The sequence below is a fragment of the Narcine bancroftii genome, chromosome 7 (assembly GCF_036971445.1).
Source record: "Narcine bancroftii isolate sNarBan1 chromosome 7, sNarBan1.hap1, whole genome shotgun sequence".
Classification (NCBI taxonomy): Eukaryota; Metazoa; Chordata; class Chondrichthyes; order Torpediniformes; family Narcinidae; genus Narcine; species Narcine bancroftii.
The window spans coordinates 101,022,092-101,036,254 of NC_091475.1; the positions used below are offsets into that span (position 1 = coordinate 101,022,092).

At 40.0% G+C, this 14,163-nt stretch overlaps 2 long non-coding RNA genes across 2 annotated transcripts in view; both read right to left on the minus strand.

Moving 5' to 3' along the window:
• The window catches only part of LOC138739140 (uncharacterized), a 143,982-nt gene that overhangs the window by 71,612 nt on the left and 58,207 nt on the right, over positions 1-14,163 (minus strand). The gene's annotated exons all lie outside the window — the stretch shown is intronic.
• Positions 1,480-12,156, minus strand: LOC138739139 (uncharacterized). Its single transcript, XR_011342033.1, has 3 exons — positions 11,991-12,156; positions 6,463-6,587; positions 1,480-1,928 (listed from the first exon to the last, which is right to left on the minus strand). It is a non-coding gene; the product is annotated as an uncharacterized lncRNA (long non-coding RNA).

The following is a 14,163-nucleotide window of genomic DNA, read 5'->3' on the forward strand; positions in this document are numbered from 1 at the left end:
CCACCTTCACTCTGGCTTCCTCTCACATCCCAAAGATCTACGGATTTGTTAGTTAATTCCCTGTGGTTCATTAACCCTGCTGTGTAAGTAGCTGATGGGAGAATTGTGGATATAAATAGACATATGCCAGAGAATAAGATAAGGATAAATAAGTGAGGGAATGGGATTAATAGATTTTCTGAGATTTTGAATAAAGACCATAGACTAAATGGCCTCTTCTGTATTGTAAGGATATATGAATATGAAAATATAAGAATAAGAGGGAATTATCTGAAAAGTTTGTGGAATCTACTTGGTTGAATACCAGTAGTATGTAAAAAACTGTGAGATATGGCTTTGGTTCAAAGTGCTTGAGGATAAGATGATATGGATTAATGTCAACTGAGAGGATTAATTGATGAAGGGTCTTGAATGGTAGAGTTGTAGTGAATCATTCAGCATCTTAAGTTAATGAGTCACTTGCTGGGAGATGGCATGATAAGTCAAGTCCAATTTATTTGATTGCATCAGTACATTGATGAAAAAGTGTTCTCTGGTCCTTGGTGCAAAACTTGGAGACACACAACACACGTACAGACAACAATACATATGCAGGACAAGCATTGTTAAAATAAGTATTGCTTCATGAGGATGAAAGTCTCAGATGGTTAGTGTGAGCATTTCCTTGGGTCACTCAGCTTTGTCACAGCCCACGGTGAGAATGCTGAAGCTGTTCCACAACCAGGTCATGCTGGCTCTGATACTCCTGTATCTCTTTCCAATGGGAGTAGCTGAAAGATGCTATGTGTGGGGTGGAAGGGGTCCTCAAATGATTTTGCATGTCACCTTTAGACAATGATCCTGGTAGATCATGTCAATGGAGGGGAGAAAGATTCCCGTGATCCTCTCTGCCATTTTTATGGTCCTGTGGGTTGATCTTCAATCCATAAGAAAGATTCACTCCCTTAATAACTAATGCATGGCCATTGAACTTTTTTCAGTACTAGTCCTCAGGCTGTATTCCTGGCACTGACTTTCACAGCTAGCTGTCCACTCCAATATCATCATGGTTCTACATGATCTTGTTTACTAGCAATAAAGCCATCAATCATTCCTCCACCAGGACTGTCTGTGTGAAGTGAAAACTAATGGACACTGTTGCAATGAATCATTCATAACTGACTGTTGATTATCACTAACATCCATGATCTTAACACCTCTAGAAACATGGCACACCTTCACTTTAAGAGATGTATGTTAAATTGAGATGGTTGAAGGAAGGAAAAATACAAGGTCTTTCTGCTGAGGCCTGCAATCATGAAAATATATGGCTTTCAGCAATTGTATGTATAAATTCTGATAATGGTCAGGCAGAAAAGACAGCATTTCTTCAAATGGGTGTCAAATAATTGTTCATTACAATGTCTTTGCCCATGTTCATTAAATACTTTCCAAATTTTCATAACATTCCAATACATTACACAAAGAAACTTCACTCTATTCAATTATACTTCTGAGCTATTATATATTTTTATCAACTTTAAAAGATCCTACCAGCTTTAAAGCCTGTTTCTTTATCAAACTGAATGTCCAGATGCTAAAGATTGAGATGGTCATAGTCTATTGAGTCTTCTGACAAATGCATGAATTACTTGGAACTGTTTAATAACCATGAGCTAAAGCCAAGTGTTTTTTTTCATTGCCTCAGGGTCTCAGTTGTGTGCATTGGATTTCCTTCTGTTTGTTACGTTGTCACCTCTTTGAGGTTATTTCCTTCTTCAGTCCTGCGGCGATATTATTTTCACATTCCTTTTTGGCATAGTACATTACACAAACAATAAACAATTACACTACTCCGGTGAAGCCTTCTCATCTTTTTACCACTGACCCACCGATGCGTCTTCTCATCTATTTTCTTTTGAGTGTATTGGCTGTAGCTTTCATCGACTCTAAGACAGAAGTTGTGGAATTAAGCTCACACCAGACACCTAAGCACAAAAAAATCTTGACTGACACTACAATAAAATGCTATATGAGTGCAGTTGTGTCACAGTTAAAGGTTCAAAGTTCAGATTTATTGTCAGAATTCATACATGACATCATGTACAACCCTGAGGTGCCTTTTCTCCTGCGGACCAGGCAGAATTTCTACTTATTGGTAGTGTAAAAAACTGTACTCAAGAAATAATATTGATATAAAAGAGAGAAATGTAAATGAAGAAAGAAATTAAAACAAACTGACTGTGCAATACAGAAAAAAATATTCAGTAAAACAATGCACAAAACAAGAGTCCTTAAATGAGTCTCTGCTATTGTTTATTGTTTAGGATTCTGATGGTGGAGTGGTAGAAACTATTCCTGAACCTAGTGGCTTGATTCTTGTGGCATCTATACCTCTTTCCTGATGGCAGTAGCTCATAGCCAACCATTCAAAGCATTTCATCATGGTAGATATCAGTGCCACTGGCATTGAAGCAGGTCACTTTGCTCTTCTTGGGAACCAGAGAGAAGGATGCCTTTTGAAGCAGGTGAAAACTTCAGACTCCTGAAGTGAGAAATTGATAATGTCCAGAAGAAAATCCAACCAGTTAATTGCTCTGCTCCTTGTGTTTTTCCCTTGAGTTCTATGACATTGGTTACCTTCTGTGAGCCAATGGTCAAGCAGTGAGTTCTGCCCTGCTTTAATGCCTTGCAGGTGCTCCCTAATGGTTGCAAGGTAAATATTATACTCAGATTTAAACATTTCTACAAAAATCCATTCATACCCAACTATTTTTTGTTGTTCACCTGGACCTTAAAAAGTGAACAGCATCCATACTTTCAAAGAAAATACTCCATTGCTTTTCCTTTCTGGGTATAAAAGTTAAAGTTTCAGTTTAGTTGACCATTGTCATAGTCACACACACACGTGTGCTTTGCCTAGGGTTTGTCACTGCTGGTGACTTGCTGGAGGTGATTCCCAGGAGTTCAAAATGTGCCTGCATGGACCAACGAGGCAAGAGCAGCTACAGGATTGTAGTCATGTGCAGGAAGCAGTGAATGTGGCATCACAGGGCAGGGTTGGAGACAAGAGTGAGGCTTTAATGGAGTCACGTTGAATAAAGACACAACATGGATGCATGATCTTAATAATATGCGATCCTTTATTTTTGTGGCAAGATTTAGCAGTTTTCCACACCATCATTTTACTGCATTTGAGGAACTTTTAAAAATTTGCATTGGGTATGTTTTCCAAACTTTTGCATGATTTTCATTTTCGTCACATAAGTGCATTTAAAGAAACACAATATCTGGAACAAGTCTTTGTGAGGATAAACTTAAAGGATTAAGATCAGTAAAAAAATTGTAATCCTTAAAAAGCAGGATATTTGTGCACTTATCATTTATGCATGTAATTTACTTAATCCCAGCATTTTTGGCAACATTTTAACCTGGCAACTTGTTCTTTCATGCAAATACACAGGAAATGATTGACTCAAGGATTATTTAATTCTCATAAGAAGCTTAATTGCAGAAAAATGTAGATTGTTTTACCTTTTCAATCTAATCTTAAATCTTTCATTTTGTACTTCTTTTAGCACCCAGTGAACAATGTCACATTTACTTCCAATTGTTTGACATTTATTAGCATTTGTAAAATTATTCTTCCTTGCTTTTTAAGAACAATTATCTTGCAATTCCTTCAATCAGTTAGGGTTAGGGTTACTGTATCAGTACTTCGAAGAATCTTGATTTTAAAGAAAGTTGATAATTAACATGGTTTTAGAAGTAACTGGTCAAATTTCAAGAAAAAATTAGTAATTCTTTCATCAGTAAAATAAAGAGGAGGCTATCCTCAGTCTGTTTGAGAGATAGGAAGAGGAGTAGACAAACCAGCCATTGGCCCCTTCTGCTATTCAAGGGGTGGCACAGTTAGTGTAGTGGTTAGCACAAAATGATTACAGTGCCAGCAACCTGGGTTCGAACCCAGCGCTGTCTGTAAGGGTGTATAAATTGTCTCTGTGTTTACGTGGTTGCTCCAATTTTCTCCCATCCTCAAAAGCATACAGGTTTAGTAGGTTAATTGGTGTATTTGAGGGGATGGCTCGTGGGCCAGAAGAGCCTGTAACTGTGGTGCATCTAAATTTAAATTTAATATTTAATCTGCACTTCCACTTTTGTGACCTATCTATAACACAATTCAATTAATATTTTGCTGTTAATTTTGGAAACTTCATATTAATGGAACCTTTTCTATCTCTGAAGGGAGATCTGGCAATCAACTGCCGTCCATTCTACTTGCCAAGAGAGTTCACCGCTATCATCCTGGTTGTAGTGCACATTCTGCGCCAGACTGACACTGGAGGAACTGAGCACAGTTATACACAGCCACGAGGCAGCACATCCGCACTGTAGCAGACGTCAATCAGGCCAACCTGAAGAAGCCCCTGACAAAACACCACCAACATGTCCCATGTGAGACCAGTGCTGCGCCACCATAAGGAACACCAACTGAGCCATACAACATCTACACTTCGGCAAGTCTGATCACCTGGCTGTATACTCAGGCGAATAAGCAGAGACTGAGGACCACAGCACAGTGATGAAGACGGCAAAAGTATAGTCTAGGGAGGTACAGGAGTGCCTGAAGGACTTCTTTGAATCAGTGGATTGGAGCATATTCAAGAACTCATCCAAAGACTTGAATGAATATGCAACAGGTATCACCGACTTCATCAAGAACTGTGTGGATGAGTGTGTGCCCACGTGCACATACCAGGGGTTCCCCTCCAAAACCATGGGTGAATCAGAGAATTCACAACCTGCTGAAGGCAAGAAAATGGCATTTATGGCCGGGGATCTAGATATCTACAAGAAGTCCAGATAAGACCGGCGGAAGGCCATCTCTGAAGTAAAGTGGCAATTCCAGATGAAGCTAGAGACAGAGACAGATAAACGCCAACTATGGCAGGGAGTGTAGGCCATTACAGACTACAAAGTGAGGGTGAACACCATAGATGGCTGTAATGTTTAATTGCCTGATGAGGTGAACACCTTCTATGCCCGTTTAAGAAGAACCAAACAGCACCTACTAGAATCCCTGCAAAGGCTGATGGCCCTGTAATATCTATATCTGAGGACGATGTCAGAATATGATTCAAGAGGGTCAACCCTCACAAGGCGTCAGGCCCTGATGGCGTATCTGGCAGGTAATTGAAAATCTGTGCCAACCAACTAGCTGGAGTGTTCACAGACATTTTCAACCTCTCTGCTGCAGTCAGAGGTTTCCACCTGCTTCAAAAGGTGCCCAAGAAGAGTAGAGTGAGCTCCCTCAATGAGTATCACCCAGTAGCACTAACATCTACCATAATTAAATTCTTTTAGAAACTGGTCATGGCCAGAATTAACACGTACCCAAGAAAAGATCTGGACCCACTGCAATTCAAATATATTAACACTTTTGCAATATCATTGGCTCTCCACTCTGCTCTGGGTCACCTCAAAAATAACAACTCATACAGATAGTTGATTTTCATCAACTACAGCTCAGCCTTCAACATCGATATCACCTCAGAACTGGTCAATAAGCTACAAACTCTGGGCCTCTGCACCCACCTCTGCAACTGGATTCTTGACTTCCTCATCAGAAGACCACAGCAGTCAGCATGAATTGGAAGCAATATCTCCTCCTCACTGATTATCAACACAGGCACACCCCAAGGATGTGTGCTTAGCCCATTGCTCTACCCATTATTCATCCATGCTTGTGTGGCCAGGCACAATTCCAATGCCATCTACAAATTTGCTGATGACTCAACAGCTGTTGGCAGAATTACAAATGACAATCATACAGGAAGGAGATAGGTCAGTTCATTGAATGGTGTAACAACAACAACCTTGCGCTCAACATTAGTAAAACCAGGGAGATAATTGTGGACTGCAGGAGGAAGTTAGGGGAACATCATCCAGTTCTCATCAAGGGCTCAATCATGGAGAGGGTCAAGAACTTCAAATTCCTTGGTGTCAACATCAACGTCCTGGTACCTCCATGTCAATGCAATCATGAAGAAGGCTCTCCAGCAGGTATACTTTGTGAGGTGTCTGAGGAGATTCAGTATGTCACTGAAAATGCTCAAAACTTCTACAGGTGGACCATGGAGAGCACTCTAGATGGTTGCATCACTATCTAGTATGGAGATGCCAACTCTCAGGACAGGGAAAAAAAACTCAAAAGGGTTGTTAACTCAGCCTGCGACATTATAGGCACCAGACATTACTACACATCAAGGACAGGTACAAGAGGTGGTGGCTTAAAAAAAGCAGCATTGTTGTAAGGTAGATTATATGAATGTTTGCACTATGATATGCTATTGCAAAACACCAAATTTCACCACTTGTTCATGACAATAAATCCTGATTCTGAATCCTTGGAGTGAGGCTCAAAAGCATGAATTTAAAAGTGATATAAATATGCTTCATTTAATACAAAAATAAATTTCTCACCTTCCGTGTTTGTGTTTTGGTAGCATCTCTTCATTTTCTGTAAGCAACTCTTTATATGTGCCCTTGGTGAAATAACTCATGTCAGTTATCATCTGTTTGAAGATGTCCACGTTTGCAGATGTCGCCTGCTTAGAATATGTCATAATTTCAAAGAAAATAAATCTGAACTTGATGCCAATTCTGCAATTTAGCCCCAGCTAATGATCACTCCTACTCTGGGCACATGTTAAGTAATTGACACTCCACTTCCCTCTTCTAAACCCACAGACATAACTTTTTAATGGGCTTGTCAACTACATGGGCATCAACTGCTATTTATTTTTATAAATTACCATCACTTCTATCATCATTTGTTTCTTCAGACATTGGAACTTCAATGCTACCCTCGTCATGAATTGATGTGCAGACCTCTTCTGAGTCAAGCCCTTTCCACAGAATGGCTGCTCCAAGTATTTTTAGACACTCTCCTTGGAATAAAGCAGATATTGAACCAGAGGAAGGCCATAGAACTGAGCTGATAGAAGGAGGAGAAGAGGATGAACCTCACACATGGATGCCATATGCATGGGAATATCCAAGAATGAATTCACTGACTGTGGGAAATGGAGTTCAAGCCAGTTCTCCTTCTGAGGGACATTTTGAAATCTCTCATTGCTACAGCCACACACTGTTTCCTTATAGCAGTGCAAAGAACATGTTGCTAGTGGCTTTCAAGATGAACATGCTCATTCATTATATGCCAGACTATTTTCAGCCCAGAATTGTTAGTGTATATAATATGGGATAGGTTGTATACCATTGTTGCATTAAAGTAAATTGAAACTACCTTTTCAAAGAACACTGGCTACATTTAATACCCCCTCACCAGAGGTCAGCTGGCAGAGTGAGTACGCAGCTTGACCAAGATTGGGAGCTTCTCCATGGTGTTCAGAGACTTATTACAATACACAGGCTGCATGTCAACTCTCGAGATACAGCAACCAAAAATTATTCCACTATCTCTTAATCCATCCATGCTTAATGCATCAGACCAGTGCCTGCCTGATATCATAGCACAGTAAATATATCTTCATTTTGTCTACTATAATATCTTCATTTCAACAACCATAACAATCCTGATACTGAGAACACAGATCATGACTTAAGTGCAATACCCTCATAAACAGGGGTTGTATGCATACAACTAAATCCATGCCGACTTCGAAATATGAGTGAGATGATCAATGGTGTGCCAAAAAAGTACTTTTGCTGACTAGATCACTTGAAGGGTGAGTGCTGTTGTCTCTTGAGAGAGCAGTTCTCAACTTTTTTGGTGGCCAGCTGCGTGCTGTGCAAATTTGCTCTCTTCCTCTTTATATGCAATGTACAATGAGGAATCAAGAGACTGACTAGAAAGAAGAGGTAGGAAAGGGTAGGCCCCTACTGCCTTAGTTATCTTTGAACATCCCTTTCAACCACTGCATCTATTTAAACCAATGTTCTATTCCGCTAATACATTGTCCCAAACCTTAACAGCACCCCCCCCCCTTCCCTCTGTTGAACCATTGTAGAGCTCGTCGAAAGAACCAAAGACGTTGATCCAAACCAAGGCTTTTATTAGCAAAAGACAGGAGCTCTTCACAGGTGGCCGACCAGTCCGGAATGATCCGACCTGGCTAGGGACACAACCCTTTAAGGCCCAGACAGTAGGCGTGGCTAAGCTCTCAGCCAATCGCTGTAAGCACAGTCATTACACTCTAGATACTGTAACTATATACATTGGTGATAGGTCTGTACTATCACAACCATGTAGCATGAAAACAGGTCCTTTGGTCCAACTTGTCCATACCAACCAATATTCAATCCTGAGCTGTCCCATTTAACCATCGTGAATAAGGAATTATTCAGCACTGACAGACTCAAAACTATTGTTTCTTTTTCTTATCTCCAGTAGGTTCTGCATGGCTGGAGGAGGCCTGGAGGATGAACAAACAGACCTGGCAACAGGCAGTTCCTGTGTTGTGTGGAATGCTGAGATAAATGACATAATTGTTGTTCACCGGGCCAATGCCTCAGGATGCTTAGAAACATGTTGGAGAACATGAAACAGGACTGCTGAGATAATCTATGACCAGAACAATATTGACAGCATCAGAACTTGCACATTAGAAAGCTGATGTGTTCACAAACAGATAGGAGTTGGTTTCTTTTGAGCTTCGAAGAAGTTGTGGTATCACCCATCCAAAGCTGCACCATGGTTGCTGCAGAATATCTATGATAAGCTGGGACCGTAATACAAGCTTCCTGGCAGCCTTATTAATGCACAGCAGTAATATCAGTGTATTGTGCATCACGTGTATTACCTGAATCCCCTGAGTCCTCTGCAGTAGTGTGTGTGTTTGCTCTCCAGTGGCTAGCACCTGAGCCAGCCTTCCATCTGGTGCCCCTGCAAATCAGTCAAGCTCAGTGATTTATCACAAGCAGGTCCTGCAAATTATGCAGATGTTCAGCATCACAGCTGCCAGCTGGAAGCATGAAACTGCACAACATGACCCCTCTCTTTTTGCTCTTCCTCCATTGTCTATCAAGACTGTAGCTCATGTTGATCTGACAAGGGAAAGACACTAAGGTGAGAGGTCTGCTGAGGGAAGATGGGCAAAGGAAGGGATGGTTATGGAAAGTAATAGGTGCATCCTTCTGCCACGTACAGTTAGTACAGAGCAGATGGAAAGAAGGGTGAAATATGAAAAAGATATGGAAAATTAGGACTCCAGTCCTGCCATTCTATTGGTGAATGGCTGCTCCAATGATGGCAAGCACTCTCTCTCCTAGTTCAAGTTCAAGACTGTAGTCATCTGATTGTACCAGTACAACCCAATGAAACAACATTCTCTAGTCCACTGCAGAACAGTGCAAAACATGTGTACCAACATAATACACATACTGACAAACCATACATATACACAGTACACATGTACATATATTAAAATATATATTCTTAGTAAATAGTAGAGTCACAAGAGTTGCTTTAGCAGTCATTCGGCAGTCTCACTATCAGTGATTGCTTGGCTCTGATCTTTTTCCTGATAGAAGCAGCTGGAAGATACTGCATGCAGGGTGGCAGGGTCCTGATTTTGCTAGCCATTTTTAAACAACAATCCCGATAAATCCTATTGATGGGGGGTGAGGAGGGAGAACTCAGTGATATTCTCTGCTACTTTTATGGTCCTGTGGATCGACCTCCAATCTGATGCTTTACAGCAATCATACCACACTGTGATGCAGCCAGCGAGATCACTCTCAATAAGCTCCCAAAGACATTTGACACATTCTAGGTCCCCCTGAAGTCCTCAATCATTTCCTTTGCCTCGTCCATATTGAGACTCAGGTTATTATGCTTGCAGTATTTCACTAGACTTTCCCTCTTCACAGTATTTTAACTCATTGTTGATCACTGATGAGGCTAATGAACCCTCTACAATGATTTAATCACAGCTGTCCCCTTCTGACATTGCTGGAAATATTAGTAATTGTTGCCCTTTGCTAATTGCCCTTCAGAAGGTGATGATATGGATTGGGATTAGCATACAGGTCAAATCGGGCGAACATGGCAAGTTTTTTCACCAAAAGGACTTCAGTGAACCAGTTGTGTTTCCCTGACCATCTGTTAATTTTATGTTCTCCATAACTGATGTTAGTTTTATATTTCATTCCTATTTAATTAACTGCATTTAATTCCCCAGATCCCATGCTGGAATTTGAACTCATGCATTTGGATCATTATTAGTCCAGATTTTAGGATTACTAGTCCAGGAAAATCACCATCTGTTTAATGTATTTTGGTAATGTGCTTGTCATGGTCAAATAGCTGAAGGTATTTGCAAACTGTGGATGTGAAGCTTGCAGTAATGTAAGGTGGAGGGGAACTTGTGGTGGATAGGTTTGAATCTCATTTGGTGGAAATTGTTGATACATGATTGATAGGTATGTAGTACATTGAAGAATATCTGAGAATATTTACAACAGTTGGTAAGATATGGGATTTGAAGTTATATTAATTGATCTTGACACATGTATGATGTTCTTGAACATTTTCTCCTGTGGCAACCAGGTCCAGGGTGCTTGACTACAAGCATTTACTTCCCTAGCTATCTCCCTCACTTGCCTGATGAAACATCAAATTATAAATTCATTACAACAGGAAAACCTATTTAGTCCATTAAATCTATGCCAGCTCCTTGCAAAACAAGCTAATCAGTCCCATTCTTAGATGTTTTAATCAAATTTTACATTTTTTTCATAACATGGTAGAAGCTGATTCTGGTATTGAGACTCGTGCCACTCCATTACACCTGATTAACCTCCAACCCCGTACAATTTGCTGGATAGGAGTAAACCAGAGCACCCAGGGAAAACCCATGCAGGTCAAATGGAGAATGTACAAACTCCTTAGAGACAATGCCAGATTTGAACCCAGATCGCTGGCACCATAGTAACATTATGTTAACTGTTCTGCCAACTATGCTGCTCTGAAGCCCAGTGAGTTATTTTTCCTCAAGTAGTTATCTAATTCCCTTTCAAAGCCCTGATATTTATATTTTTTTTTGCAAAGAATTCAAAGGACCTCCATTATCCTGGTTATAACCACTTCTCACTGCTCTCTTCAAGTCAGAGGATCAGCATGTCTATGTTCATAAACAGTTTATTTCTAACAGCTAACAGGCTCTTGAACTCCAATGGTACACTAATCTGACATCACAAAAGGACTATCTACACCACTGCAGTCATTTTTTTTGCCCCACAATAACAATGAATATTTTTTATAGATGTATCTCTTGTATTTATAGTCTCTTTATAATTAAATTAAGTACAGTACAGTATTGAAGAAAGTAAAAATTGTATGATGTATATGATAATAAACTAATTAATATTGACACTACAAATCTCAATTTCAAGTGAGATTCAGATCACAAATACTCTCTCATCTCCACAAGTAATATTAAATGTGCCACCTAATTGTTTAACTGTTAGATAATTGGAACCGTTTCTATCCATTTACTATGTCTATACCTGCCAGGATTGTAAACTTCATCAAATTCCTTCTCAATCCTCTTTGTTCCAAGTAGAACCACCCATCCTCTGTAGCTGAAATTTCACCTTCTGAAACCATTAAAAAAAAATCTCTTCTGCTCCCACTCTAGCACTACTCCATTTTTCCTTGAAAGCAGACCACTACCAACACTAGATGCAACACAGCAAAGATTCTGCAGAAGGTCCTTGATTTGTGGCTTACATCTTTATTTAAGAAGTCCTGGATACTATAAGTATCATTAACCACTTGCCATACATGTCCCCCCACTCTCAAATATCCAGGTCTCTCTGTGCCAGCACCACCTTTAGAATTGTCTCATCTAATCTATATTGTCACTCTTGCTCTTTGTAACAAATTAATCGCTTCACTAATATTCTCCTTAACCTGATTTCACCAGGTCTTAAGTTCAGCATGTTTGTGGTTATATTCATACTGTCCATGCATGTGTGGATATTACCCCATTTAGGTCCTCTTATCATTCTCCTCCTCATGTTTCCGATGCCCCCAGGTTTGGAAATGTCAGCAACAGGTAATCCCAGTGTTTTTAGCAGGGAAGGGTTATATTCCTTGAAAAAAGATCTGTATCACAATTTTCCATAATGTAAAGCCATGTCATCTGCTCATGCATCAAGAAATTCAAATGAAAAAAATTCTGCAAAGGCAAAGTTTTGTTACCTGAATGGTCATAGCTTATTGTGACCTACATTGAAATTTCACGTTGCCTACCCACATGCAGGTCATTAATACATCAAACAAAGGTGTGTACCCCACATTGAAGTCTGCCATTTATATTGCTGCCCAGGTCTCCCATTAATTTTTTTAGTGCTCCTTGACCCTCAATCAAGGAGCAACCGATCTTACCAGATATGTTAAGGTTTATTTGTAGAAGATCATATACAATGGTAACAGGGGTTAAATTGGAATTGACTCTGAAGTATGTTATCTGGACCATAAGCTTACAATTAATTCAATGCTTCTGTATGTACCATTTACATCGCAGAGAACTCCTGGGCCCAAACAAGAGACATGTAAAGAGCAAGAAACTGCCTTCTACCACTCCATGAAAGAGATGGCTAAAATGCTGACTCATGATTCAGCTTTCTGTAACATGGACAGATCAATTACTTCAGGTAGGATGCCTGTCCTAGCTGAAAGGCAGCAGTTTACCCAAACTCTGTGTTTTCTGTCCCTGAACCAATCCTTTAATTATACTGCCACTTGTCTCTTTTTTCCAAGGGCCTCCGTTTCACTCAGTAAGCTTTGACATGCCTGAAAGCTATCCATTCTGCATGGACATGAATGATCTTGCTTCCTTTTTTCTTCCTCTTGCGGATCACTGCTCTCTGGTCTATTGAGTTGCATTTGTGCCAGATGCTTTGTCCTTCCCTTCTGGGGACTACAGACTTGCTTTAAAAAATGCAGGCTAGCTTTAATAAGTGGCAGAAAGTCTTACATGTCGATCCCCTGTAGACTATCGACAACATAATGACTCCCAACTGCATGTAAAAACTATGTAAATTAGTGGGCAGTTAAAAGTTAGCATATTGCCAGTACAGGAAGCAAAAGGTTAATCCTGCATCATTCTCTTGTGCCCATTTTTGGTAGCTGCCTACTTAGACCCCTTCAGCCACCTGTATCCTCTTCTGCTCCACAGCTGGGTTTCTAGGGATCTAACAACATCATTTCTTGAGCTAAAAGACTAACGTACATCAACAATGAACACATAGAAATTCATTGGAGACCTGGAGAAAGCATTGCAACAAAATAAATGCAGGATACATCAAAGGAAACCAATACTGTGTAGTTAGAGTACAATAGAAAAGCCAGATAATGAGACACATCTGCACCTGCATCCTGCCTGAAGTAATTGATCTGTCCATGTTATAGAAAGCTGAATCGTGAGTCAACATTTCAGCCATCTCTTTCATGGAGTGGTAGAAGGCAGTTTCTTGCTCTTTATATGTCTCTTGTTTGGGCCCAGGAGTTCTCTGCGATGTAAATGGTACATACAGAAGCATGGAATTAATTGTAAGCTTATGGTCCAGATAATATACCTCAGAGTTATTTCCTCGCCATCCTGCCTCTCTTTCACATCAAGGCAACTGAATCTATTAAAATGGTTCTGTTGCTTGGTTAAAAAAAACAAACTCGAAACCCTTTAAATACTGGAATTTGCTTATTTTTGCATGATATTCCACTCTGGTTAATAAATCAAGATAATATTTACCCATTGCCCTTAAGTACTTCATTCCCTCACAGAGGGAAATTTGGTGTGAAAAAGCACAAGTTCGCAGGATTTCAGGGATAGAGTGGAGAAATGAGACAGAGTGATGACCCTACGGACAGCTCCGTGGCCTTCTGGGACCAAATAGTTTCCTGTTCTGCAATGACTGATTCAGCGGTGTGACCTTGGCCAAAATTCTACCGATGCGATATTCAAGTCATTCATTTAGAAGTATAAGATATCAACCATGAATAAAACTCATGTCACTTTTATTTTAATTCTCTTTGGAAAAAATAACAGGTGTTCACTGGGCTAAAATGAGGAAATCATTATCTGGTGCAGCAGCCAGCAGTATTATCTCATGGTTCCAGTGACAGGTTTTGATCCTAATTATGGGTGCGGTTTG